Source organism: Erithacus rubecula (genome assembly GCF_903797595.1).
Source record: "Erithacus rubecula genome assembly, contig: scaffold_340_arrow_ctg1, whole genome shotgun sequence".
NCBI classification, from domain to species: Eukaryota; Metazoa; Chordata; class Aves; order Passeriformes; family Muscicapidae; genus Erithacus; species Erithacus rubecula.
The window spans coordinates 94,592-107,399 of NW_027635992.1; the positions used below are offsets into that span (position 1 = coordinate 94,592).

The 12,808-nt window shown below is 45.5% G+C and overlaps 1 long non-coding RNA gene and 1 pseudogene across 2 annotated transcripts; both read left to right on the forward strand.

Moving 5' to 3' along the window:
• Positions 1–335: 335 nt before the first annotated feature.
• Positions 336–1,257, forward strand: LOC306816027 (annotated as a pseudogene). Its single transcript has one exon. The product of its transcript is annotated as an uncharacterized misc_RNA (transcript).
• A 7,419-nt stretch (positions 1,258–8,676) lies between these two features.
• LOC306816028 lies at positions 8,677–11,961 on the forward strand. The gene is made up of 3 exons (XR_013777558.1): positions 8,677–8,737; positions 10,312–10,378; positions 11,909–11,961. It is a non-coding gene; the product is annotated as an uncharacterized lncRNA (long non-coding RNA).
• Positions 11,962–12,808: the final 847 nt, after the last annotated feature.

Consider the following 12,808-nt stretch of genomic DNA (forward strand, 5'->3'; position numbering starts at 1 on the left):
GAAATGAAGATGAACCTGGAAATGTTACTGGCAATACAGAAGGTCTAGATGAAGCAAATGAAGGAGAAAACAAGGATGTGCAGGTGGAGCGTGACAAGGATACTAGAAAGGAAGAAGAAGGAGATGGAAATTAAGAAAAGTCCCATGGTGCAAATATGACAGTGAGGAACAATGATGATGTAAATGAAGACAAATATGGCAATGTTGCTGGAAATATGGAAGGCCTAGATGAAGCAAATGAAGGTGGAAACAAGGATGTACAGGTAGAGCAAGACAAGGACACTGGAAAGGAAGAAGAAGGAGATGGAAATGAAGAAAAATCCTATGGTGCAAATATGAAGACAGGCAACAGTGATGATGTAAATGAAGGTGAAGATGATGTAGATGGAAAGGAAGAATACACAGATGTGAAGGTGCAGGAAAGCAGTGATTCCAGCGAACAAAGAAACAGTGATTGGACTGAGCAGGAAGATAGCAGTGATCCTGGGAATGAAGTAGGCCGTAGCGGTTTTGCTGCAACTGAGGAAGAAAATAAGGAAGTTATAAAAGAGGATGACAATGATAGAAACAAGGATGAAAAAGAGGGTGGTGTAAATGTGGAAGGAAACAAGAATGAAGACAGAAAAGAAGCTGAACAAAGTAACATGGCTGCCAGTGAAAAAGCAGACAGTGATGGTGACAAGGAAGAAAGCAGCAGTGGTAGAATCAAAGACAGAGAAGACACTTGAGATGTTGGGAATAAGGAAAGCATCCGTTTAGTAGATAACATACAGTGGCCTGTGGAGGACCTGGGGAGAGGTTGCTCAGTGACAGCTGAGCTGATGGAGAGCTTCATGCGTGTCTTTGTGGACAGCAGTGCTCTCTACCCGGTGCCTCAGGAAGCCATTGGGCTGGGCAGCGCCTTTGAGGGTTGGAGTCCCCGGGAGTAGGATGGGCTGTAGCGCATGCTGGTCCCACTGAATCCCCCGCCAGGGCACGCCTTCCACTAGAGCTGAACAGCGCAGGGCAGATGGCAGCAAGGACCTTCAGTGTCCGTGTGGAGCTGGTGTGCACGTGCAAGAGGAGCAGCTGAATGGGAAGCTGATGTTTTTCCTGCGTAACTCGCAGGAGGAGCTGCGGCAGAAGGAGAAGTGCAGTCTCCTAGAAACACTCTGGGCATTGGCACGCTGGCCTCCTCCTAGGCCTGCAGTCCACCTGAGATTTTTCTTGATCAAAGGACACAGGGACTTTGAGGACAGAGCCTCAAAGAAATCCTGAGGAGAGAGGGGCCAGAAACAGGAAGCCAACAGAGTGGGGAAGGAAGGTGGCATCTTCCTTCCTTCCTTCCACCTGATGATCATCCACCTAAGATTCTTGTTGGAACAGGTGGGCACAAAGTCACTACTGTGCACTCTTCACTTGGGGGATTGTGGGAGGGATGAAACTTTCATTTCCTCCTTGGCTTCCTAGCAGTTCCTTTATCCCCTGATTTGTCACCAGTCATTGGAGACAAAATGCTTCAGGGGAATTGAGTGACTGTGGGGCTGATTTCACTCTGGTCTTGGTTTAATGACTGGTAGTACTTCTACAATTCCTTCTATTGTTCATTTTGATAGGAATGCTACATTTAGGTTAGCTCAACCTCTTTGAAAAGAACTATTCTCTATTCCTGTACTCTTAAGTCCTGATGTTGTATTCTCACTCCATCTTTTGTATTTTGTTTGCTGTTCTCTACCCTGCCTCTTTAAATGTTTCCCTGGAGCCTGTCTGCACTGCATTTCTTGCCTGCAAAAGCAAAGCTGCTTGTGGCAGGACTTGAAACAAACAGCGAAGAAAAAAGAGAGGCTCTTTACTCACACTTCTCAGCAGAAGAGTTAGTAATGCACAAAAATGCTGTTTTTTTCTGAGCACATCCACTGCAGGAGCAGTCATCCTGGCTGGTCTGCAGGGGACATTTGCTCCACACCCTGTTTAGAATTCTAGAGTAGGATTGTGGAGTAGGATTATAGAGTAGGAATATGGAGTAGGATTGTAGAGGATTACAGAGTAGGATTGTAAATAAATGCATTTTCTGAAACCTCAACTAATCTGAAAGATTCTTTTCTTTCTCATTGTGTATCAGAGACTGAAATGTTATAAGTTTTGACTTAAACATTTTCTTGAATGACTTTTAGAACTGGATTACAACAGCTACACAGAATGCCACCATATCCTGAACAGGTCTTTGGGGTGAGGCCCTGGACTGTTCACTGATGAAGATAAGATAAAACTCAGGAGTTGGGAACACTCACAAGGCACAAGCTTAGCACCTTTGGGGAGGAGACAAGAGCCACAAGGCTGCCAGCTGCCAGGCTGGCACAGAGCCTCGCACCAAAGGGTGGGCAGGGAGAAGCTTTGGGTGTGTGTTGGGAGCCTCTGGCGAGAGGCTCAGTGAGCGTCTGTTCTCCAGTGTGCAGACCAGCCCTGCTGTGGGGTCCTTCACCTGGGGAAAGCTCATCCACAGCAGAGGGGTGACATAGCCCGTGTCACCAGTTGACATGAAGTTGGTGCATCAAGGATCTCCATTTCTTGCTTCCTTCTAATTTTTACTGTTTCCAATTTCAGGTGACTTATTTTTATTTATTTGAATCTCTACATTTGAGTAAAATTTGTCTGCAGTGACTTTTCCTTTATGCTTTAGGCTGCAGTACATCTGAGTCAGGGCCATCAGAATTGAGCTGCTCTTGTGAGCTGAGGTGTGAAAATGCTCAAATAGTTGTGGTAGTTTCACTTCCAACCAGCAGTAACACCAATTTCATATAGTAGTTTTAGTTTACCAATTTAAAATTTCCAGCCAATGCACCAATTGTGGTGGGTTCTAGTGCTGGCCAAATTGCCTGCACATCCACTAGAATTGTCTACTAATTTCCTGCTGTGAGATAGGGTTAGGAGGGAAGGCAAAGCAGGCTCAGAAGTACAAAGGAAAGGGTATAAATCAAAACTTTATTAACAGAAACTAAAGGAAATAATAAGAACAATCAGAATAAAGCCTCTTGAACACTTCTCCTCCCTCCTCCCCATACTCTCTTTTCCACTGACAACATAGAGAAACAATTCAGTCAGTTTGTCACCTCTAGAGTATTCTTTCTTCAGATCACTTAGGGAGATGAGTCTCTCCTGTCAGTCTATGGAGACTTCTCCACAAGAAAACAGTTCTCTTCTGACTTCAACTTCCACAAATACCAACATCCTGGGAAATCTCCAATCGCAAAGTCCCTCCCATCTTTTCACATCCTTCCCACAGCTGAATTTATGGGCCGTGTCAAACTTACGGGGTACTATTTTTAAGGATGAAACTGTTTGAGTAAATGTTGTCTTCAGCTAAATTGGAGATCATCTCCATCTCATGAAACAGAGGTCTTCTTCTTCTTCCTTGGGGGCAAAGGATCTTCTTCACTCCTCTCCCTCTCTCTGTTCAAAATTCTCTTGGGATCACAGCTACTTCAACATCTGCTTACTTCAGCACTGGTGCTTCTGCTCATGGCTGTGGTGAGAAGGCTTCATCTGCCCAAAATGCATTTCATGAGTTACACAGGAAAAAGTGTCTAATGTAGCAATTATATATTCTCCATAGCTTACAAGAGAATTTCAGTCCAAGAGTGAGGCATGTCCTCAATCCCTCCCATCTTGGAACTTCTATTTCACTGACCTTGGTGTCTTCCTGTTGTTTTGTTTCTGTGTGTCTGTCACTTTTCTCTCACTCCAGAGAGAACGGAAGGTCTGCAAGCCTCATCTGTGCAGTGAACGAGTCAATATTTTACCCGAGGCCTGCAGAGGGCCATGAGATCCCAGCCGGGTCCAGCCGGAGCTGTTTGCTGGAGGATTCTCCGGCAGCCGCGCTGGAGGAGGCCGGGATCTCAGCAGCCAGGCCAGCGCTGCGGCACATCCGCGGGGCGATGGCTGCCCTGCCCTGCCCTGCCCTGCCCGGCGGCTCCTGTGAGACTCAGCAGCAGCAGCAGCATTGCAGCCCAGCCACGGGCCCGCTCTGGCCGTGCTGAGGGCAGGGGGACCCGGCTGTGCCGGGACGGGGCCCGGCGAGATGCCGAGAAGGGGCGCGGCCCCATGGCAGAGCCCCCCGGCCGGCCCGGCCCAGGCCCGCAGAGGGCAGAGCCGCCCGGCCGGCCTGGCGCCGGAGCTCAGGGCGAGGGAGAGAGAGCCCGGGCTCGCTCCCATGGAAATGTGTGTTCACACAGGGGCATCCGACCTTTGCATCGGTGTGACAGTGTGTCAATACTAAACATCAGCCACTGCTTGGTTTTTGTCTGCTCTAAAGGAAGTTGCCTGAAATAAGGTCCTTGCAATAACTGATTTGCATAACTGATTCATTTCTTCCTTGCAAAAGAAAAAATGCAAACTAGAACATTAGTTTATGTGGGTCTGTGCAAGTGCTAGCTTATAGAAATCTCTATGTAATATATTGCTGATTTACAGATGAATCCTGTGAAAAGCAAATTTGAGATGTCTTTCAAGAGATGCTTGCAAGCAACATATTTGCAGTCTGTACTTTGACTAGATCTGTAGAGATTTTTGGGAAGTGGGTAAATTGTGTTCTGCTGGTGAATCACAGGCATCCTTTACAGACCATCAGTGAGGCGTGACCCTGCTGGATCAACATCTACCTCAGATGTAATGGTTATTTAATGACTGGCATTTTGCAGCAGTTTTCCCTATGTCACATTAAAATATCTATGCAGGGGCTTGACATCTCGCCTGTAAGTCGAACAGAGTTAGTAGAAGAAACAACAATTGAAGAATTCCAAGTGTATCCATAGTAAGGAAGAAGATGTGGCCATTGGAATGGGAACTAGTTTCAAAAAATACTTGAAAGATTTTGGTAGTTTGACTACGTGCAAAAGTAATTGTGCATATGTGCCTTATTATTTTCTGCAAAAATTTGACAAATATATTGACACTAATTGCTTTGCACCAATGAATATAGTAAGCTATTGTGATGTAGTCAATGACTTAAGATCAGGCATTGTTACGAGCGTATAAAGTGGAGAACACTCAGAGTAAAGAGGAAAAGACACCACTGTTCTTCTGATCAACTGTTTGTGTGTGTGAATGTCACGTCTGACCTGATGGTGACAACTGCCCCACCTGGTTTTAACAGATGAAGATAGAATACATACCCTTGGTAACACCTGGCATTGGAACCCAAGACATTTGTTAATTTAAGATCTTTGCCTTGAGTGGTCGAAGGTGTAGAAGTTTGGACAACACCATTCCCAAATCACCTTGTTTTGGAGGGTTACAGAGGAATGCAGATGGGCAGCTCTAAGCTGTCAGCTGAAGCACCTCCCAGGACTGCCTGTAGATCTTGGTTTCAATTTGTCACTGAGCCAAGGAATATCGAGATCTTGGCAAGTGTTTTGTAAAACACATTTACAAGTGTTGGAGACAAGATACTTCAGCAGGTTTGAAAGAGAAATTGTTTGAATGTATCCCTATGGAAACTCTATTTTGTAGTTCTCTCAAAAATACTCTGATGCAACCAGTCTTTCTAGAGAGACACAGAGGTTGATTCTTGTACAGATCTAGGGGAACTTTGAAGCCCAGTCTTTTTCCTGTTTCCTGTCATTAACATATTCAGCTAAGAGGGTAGAGGTGTGGCCAGCAATGACAAAAACTTTTTGTGCAAAAGGATAGAAAAATGACTGAGGGGGGAAGATATTTGGGAAGCGTCAAATGGACCTGTGAATGCCCATTTCTTCCTTGGAGAGTATTTTAGAACTTTCTCTTTTTTTTTTTTTTTTTTTTTTTTTTTTTTTCAATCTCTAATGGCAGTCTTTTGTAAAACTGTGCATTGCTCTGCAAGTAGATTTTATATTTTCACTTGTCACAGTTCCTGTCAGTCTAACACCAAGTAGCTGCCTTTCCTAATCATCTACCGAATCCTCAACACCCCATGGGTTTCTTTATATTTGTCTTCTATAGATTGTCTCATTATTTCTTTGGACACCCTAACTTGTTGGTTTTTTGTTAGCCACCACCCTTCACAACTATATCAGACATTCAAGGATTTTCCTAAGTGATTTTTTTCATTAGGGTGTTCTTTGACTGACTTGGAAAGGTTCACAACTTTGGATAGAACTGGCAACAAGATGCTTTGTCCTGCCACCTCTCTATCAGTTTTGTCTTCTACTAGGTTTCTGATATTTCTGGATGTTTGTCTGTACTGGTGAGCTTTGCAGTGCATTATTGCCACTTTAGCAGGGAACTGGACACTCCCAAAAATTCCATAATTCCTTGGGGATCATGATTCTGTGTAGAAGGGTTGAGGAACATAGCAGGGTACAAGGTAGTAGCTGTCTTTATTACCACGTCTTTCATTCTAGGAGTACCACCTGTTACTTTACTGTTTTGCTCAGGGATAAGCAGTGACCTCCTTTTTGCTCTAAACCAGACATAACCATGTGTGGCACAGAAACTGTCATTTTTTCCCATTCATTGTCAAGCCCATTCTAACAATAAGGACCATGGTGGCTGCTGCTCTGAGGTGAACTGGCCAACCCTCAAGTGCATAGTTTAGTTGTTTTTTGAGGAATATGCTCTTTTCCACTGGCTTCTTTCCTACATTCCCAGTCTGGAGTGTGGAGCTACTGTGCAAGGTGAAGGTGCTCATGGATGAACAGTGCAAAGAGTTCAGCCAAATCTGGCAACTCCAGAGCAGGGGTTGTCATCAATGTCTTTTTAAGATATCGAAAGGCTGTTGAACATTCCGTAGTCCAGTGAATTTCCTCCTTGGATTCCTTTGATGGCTCGTAGAAATAACTTTCCAAAAGTCCATAAATGCCAATCCATAAGCAACACCATCCAGTTATTCCTAAAGAGACACATAGTTCTCTTATAAATCTGGGCTCTGATGTTTGACAAATTGCTTTCTTCCTTTCTATTCCACAAATTACCCTGCCCTTGTGAGTGTGGCAGCCAGGAGATGAGACATGGTCTGGAATGGACATGGTCTTTTACACAAAGACAAGGTTTTGTGATATGGAAAAGGAACTTTGGATGGTCATATTCAGCACATTTTCAATGACATGCTTTTATTCCCTCTCCCTGTAATGACTGAACAAGAGTTTTTTTGGTGCCAGCTGACTGAAATAAGGAGTAAGCTTGGGTATGGAGGAAATGGAAGTAAAACGATGAGAAGCTGACTATAAAACTTTTTCCAGATGTGTCAATAACTTCGATGGCCACCTGCAGTCAGCACAACTATCAGCCTGCAATTGTGTTCAGGGTCAGTGCTGGCTCTTCCATGTCAGCTCATCCTGCAGAGTCTGTGGGGGCTTGGGCATGCTGCTGGCTAGTATCCCTTTAGGAGACTGGGATGAGGAAAGGTCTTGGGGCTTTTGTCAAAGAGATGCTATTTGAGTGAACATGTATGTGCTCAAAGCCTCACAGACTGACTGGCCCACGGCAGGATGGACCAGTGCTGGGAGGGCTGCCCCTTGCTGCCCTAGTGAGGGGTGTTAATCTGCACCTTCATCCCGCAGACAGCCAAGTACAGCACTTTTGTGCAGAAACACTTAATTAGCCCTGGTTTGCACAGCTGCAGCACCTGGGGTGGCTGGAGCGTCCCTTTGTGCAGCTGGAAATGAGCTGAGTCAGTTGTGGAACTGGGCAGGGCATTCCCACCTGTGCCCATTGGGAATTCCCTCTGCCCTGGGTGTGTCCCATCCGGCTCCTCAGTGACATCACAGCCAGCCTGGAACATGGAACTCCCCGTTTCCAAGGACACGTGGCCATTGTCTCCAGCACAGGCAGGACGGGTCAGACCCTTCCGCGGCTGCAGCGAGAGCGGAGGTGTCAGAGCGTGGAGTGAGCGCTGCTCCAGATTGGTTGGATCTTGCACACGGTGCTCAAGAGGCTGATCCACCCACTGAGTGGAGGTAAATATTTACAGTTCTGTGCAGAAATGGGGGGCTCAGTGGCAAATTCACAAAGTCAGCATCACAAATATCACAATGCTTTAGTATTTATACATTTTAGCCAGCAAAGCTCTTCATGTTCATTGACTGCAGGTTAGCCTGTTCTGTTCATGATTAGTATTCTGTCTGCTGTAGGGTAACAATCTTCTCACTTCTCCTGCTAATTAGTCTGCATGCTCAGTCTGTCTTGGGGAGAGGTTTCTTGAGTTGGTGGCCATGGTCTGCCCCTGCTGGAATGACCTTTTACCCAGCCTGAGCTGATTCTGCACAGTTGGTGTGTTGTCTTTATTAGTTTGTGCCTTGTCTTGCCAAGTATCGTTGTGCCCATCAATTCTACATTCTTTGTGGCCTCCATCCAAGCTGCATTTGTCTTCCCAAGCCTTGCTAACCTTCCCTAGGTCTGAGGTCACTGAAGCCTACCAAGCCCTACACATTAATAAGGCAATTCAGCCAACAAGTGACCTGCCTTTCCAAGGCCTGGCCATCACTTAGAGCTTGTTGGCTGCTTGTTTCATGGAAAAAGCTCTGTTTTTTGCTAATGAGACTTGACAGCCACAAACAAGAAGGAACACATTTTCCTGACAAATATTGTACATTTTCCAGGTTTTGCTGCAGGATCAGTGTGTGTGTGGCAGCGGATCAGCCGAGGCAGGAGCGGGATGGCGGAGCTGCGGGCCTGGGCACGATCCACTGTGTCCCGCAGGGCCCCAGCCCACACTGCATCCCACAGAGCCCCCACGGCCGCTGCCATGCCCCTCAGGGGGACCCAGAGGGGCCAGCACCGAGAGGTGAGGGGCGGGTGTCGGGCTCTGGGGGTGACACTGGCTGGGGCTTGGCCATGGTGCTGGTGCCAGGTGCTGCTGACCCTGCGGGACCAGCTGGGCAGGGCTGGGCCCCACTGGTGCCCCACGGCCCCTTTGAGGCAGCCCCGGGGGAAGCGACTCCCAGGGATGACACTGAGGAGCTGCCAGGGGAAGTCGGAGCTTCCCCAGGCTGTGACATTCAGTCAATACATGAATACATTTCTGGCAATGGCTTTTGTCAAAATGCATGGATTTCTCCTTGTTCCATACTTATACCAGTGTCACCAAAATTGTAAGGAGAAATGAAACCCTGGAAGAGTAATTTTTTTGTATTAGGATTAGGCATTTTTTTATTCCCAGCTTTGGTGCATGGTGAAGAACTCCAGCCACATGCACACCACTTCCTAAAATTTTCCACTAACTGATACATTTTCAGAAAACACAGAAATTCCTGTTCATTGGTTCTCAAAGGAATCATTCTCTTTAGCTATTACTTAGTATTCTATATTGTTTTGGATATTGATGTCTCTTCTCTCATGTTAATACGTCTATGTTTTTCAGTCGGGTTTTTTTTTTTTTTCCCCAGACAAGTTTTTTTGAGCTCTGAGGCTGAAATGTCTTTTTTAGTTTCGTCTTTGTCTTCTGGCCACCTCAACACATTCTTGGAGGGCTAGTAAGCCTGTATTCCAGGTGTCCAGCCTTTTACAGCCTCGGGCTTTGTTCCTTGAAGGTTATCAGTGTTAGCTCAGCAAAACAAAAAGTTTTGGGCATCTAACAATCCAGCTCTGGTAATAGATGGCCAAAAGACACCTAGCTACCTACTTTCAAAGGTGAAATATTACAAAGCTTAAGATGAATACACTGCTTATAATAAATGTACTGCTTATGATTAATTAAACAATTAATTCCAAAGTTAATTAAATTCATTTTTCAGGAGAAAACGTAGGCTAAACAAGCCATGAAAACCTGCATAGGTAATCCAAGCATGAACCCAAATTTTGTTACATCCAAGTAACCTGAGATAAACTGGTTCCACTTCAACTCTACACAAATAATTGCATCTAAAGCTGAGGAAAGAGAAAGGGGTTTGCCCCCTGTTAGAGTAAAAATTTTTTTTGCACTTGAAATTCTTGTTGGAGCTCACTCCAGCATGTATTTCCTTAGTACCAAATAAATCTCAGCCTCGGGTGCTGCCCTGACTTTGTGATCATTTTGGGAACCACTCTCACCTGGTTTGTCAGCTGAGCTCTGGCCAGTTCTATTGTACTCAGGCACTTGATTTCAAGGGAAGCCCAGGCCTATGAAATTCCAGCAATTGGGAAAGGATGACTTGCTGTTTGAACACTTGGCTGCATTGGAGGCTAAGCAACGGTCGCTGTCTGAGGGCAGCTTTGTAGCCAGCTGCTGTCAGAGGGAGAATTGTGTCAGAGCAGCTGTTTGTATTGATGGGACAGCAAAACTTTTTAAATAGAGCTGTTGTTTAAAATTAAATCCTGGTGAATCACCAGGAATTGAGTGTTGGCTGAAGGATTTACAGAACATTTCTTTTTTCCTTTTAGCCAAACACCACTGAGGCGTCGCACATTGGAAGTGTGCAGGTTGTCAAATTGTATAACCCACTTGGAGGTAGGGTTGCTTTCCATATTTTGTTCAATGTCTGTAAAATGTTCAACTTGGTAATTCATTTTTGCAACATATTTTTGGGACAGGAGATATATTCAGAGATCTCAGCTGTAGGTGGTTTGCCCTCAGGTCAACCTTGCAATCTCTTGTCACTGCATTCAGCCATTGGCCTGTTTTCCTCTTGGAAAGCCTGCCAGTCCTTGCTTGTTCCCATACAGCTTGACTGGTTTGGAGTTTTGGGCACTGAGATCCAGGTTTGGACCACCCAATGCACTTAAGCTGCGTTTGCACCCAATGTGTTGGTTTTGCAACCGGACTTTGGAGTACGTAGGCACTGTGCTTATCCTTTAAACTTAATTGGAAATTGACAAGAAAATGACCTTGAGGAATTCCCATGTAGAAGTTCATAAAATGAAAATGGAATTTTGCTTAGTTTTGTCTTGGTCATTAATAAATAACTGTTGCCATTAATAAATAATTCTTTTGGGTTCTTTTCAAGGAAAGTGAAAGAAAAGTAATGATGTCATCTTTCCCACGGATTCCATAACTGTCTGCAAAGCACAATGAGCTTAAGTGCCATTTGTTATTAATCTGTTCTGAGTGCTGTTTCCCCAGGGAGCCTGGCTCCAGGCTGACATGAGGTGGATATTCCCCTTGCAGGCACTCAGTGGTGCTGCTTGCAGCACTGAGCTGAACTAGGCACAGCAGCTGCCCTGAGAAAAACAGGCTCTCACCTGGCTGTGGCTGCAGTCCCCTGCCTCCAGGGACATCCCTGCCACTGGAAGTGCAGCTCTTGCTCTGCATTAGCTTAGTGCAGAGCATTTTAAGGCAGCAGCATCATGGCTTTTTGGAGAGACAAAATTAAATTCACAAATTTCTCGCTGGGGATGTTCTGTTTCACATGCGAATGATGATTTGTGTGATTGCTGGTGGTGGTTTACATAGATCCTAAGGGAATATTTTACATTCATTGAAGGGGATTGAGAACTGGAAGTAGTGAGATAATTGTGGAACTTGGGCTGGCAAGTTTTGTTTTGGGTTGGCACTGAGAAATTCAGATCTGGTTGCTGGTAGGGTACAGGGTGCCCTTGCAACATGCTCCATGCAGTAGCACTTAGGGATTGGGCTTTGTGACAGAATCAGAGAATATGCTGAGCTGAAATGGATCCACAAGGATATGCAAGTCTACCTCCCTCCCCAGCAATCCCACCACATTCCTGTAGACCTTGCCCAAATGCTTCCCAAGCTATGGTGGACTTGGTGCAGTCTTGTGGGGAGACAGTCCCAATGCCTGACCACTCTCTTTGTGAAGGATTCTTTTCTAATTTTCAGGTTAATGCTTGGTTATGGTTTCAGGTAATATTTTTAGAAGTCATGCAAGTGTATGGTTTTAGGAGGTGTTTGGTTTGAATGCTGTGGGAACTTTCTAGACATTGTATTTAACTTCTCAAAACATTAGTAGTGCCTTCATTCAACAACTGGCAAGCTTTCAGTGTCCTAAAGAATGTAACTGTGTGATGTTTGTGCAATTAGGTTTGCAGGCAAATATCAGAGAGGCATGGTCCAAGGAACAGGAAGTGGAGAAAGGCATTAACAATTTGCCCTACATTGAAAGGCTGAAGGAACGTGCAAAGAAAGGTCAGTCTCTGTGTCTGATGGAAGGGAACAAAGCACCCAGATTTCTCACCAACACTCATGAAGTCGCCATCAGCTACCAGGCATGAGCTCCTGGTTTCAGAACAGTGCCTGGTGTGTCACATCCCCTCCCTTGACTGCTGGCCACACTTCTCCTGATGCAGCCCAGGACACGGTTGCCTTTCTGGGTTGCCAGCACATGTTGGCAGCTCGTGCCCAGCCTCTAATCCACCAGAGCCCCCAATCCCTCCCCACCTTCATCCCTGGCCTGCCTTGGTGCCCAGGGCATGTCCTAGACCCAAAGAGGCAGCACTTTGCATTTGTCCTTGTTAAATCCAATGAGGTTGCCAAGGGTCACTTCTCAAGGTTCTCCATGTCCCTCTGGATGGCATCCCATGCCTCTGGTGCTGGCAAATTTGCTGAGAGTGCACTTAATCCCACTGTCCATGTCATTCTTGACATAGCTCAATGCTTGAGCTTACAAACTGGGAATATCATAGAAAGGCACCATGCATAAAAATAGGTTTTTGTAAAAACCTCCCCTCCAGTGCCACTCCAGTACAAGATTTTTTAATGACTATTTCTTCCTAATGCTTTACTCTATGGATTCTTACTGATCCACAAAAGCTGGACAAATAGAGTTTAACAGTCCTTTTGAATCAACTCCCTTGTTTTGTCCCAAGTCCCATTTGACAATTCTTTTTCTGTTTTTCTGTTCCTGAAGTTAAAATACCAGAGCTCAGGAAAGCCCCACAGAGCACTGCAGATCTTGTGCCTGAGAGGAAGAGAACTATGCCC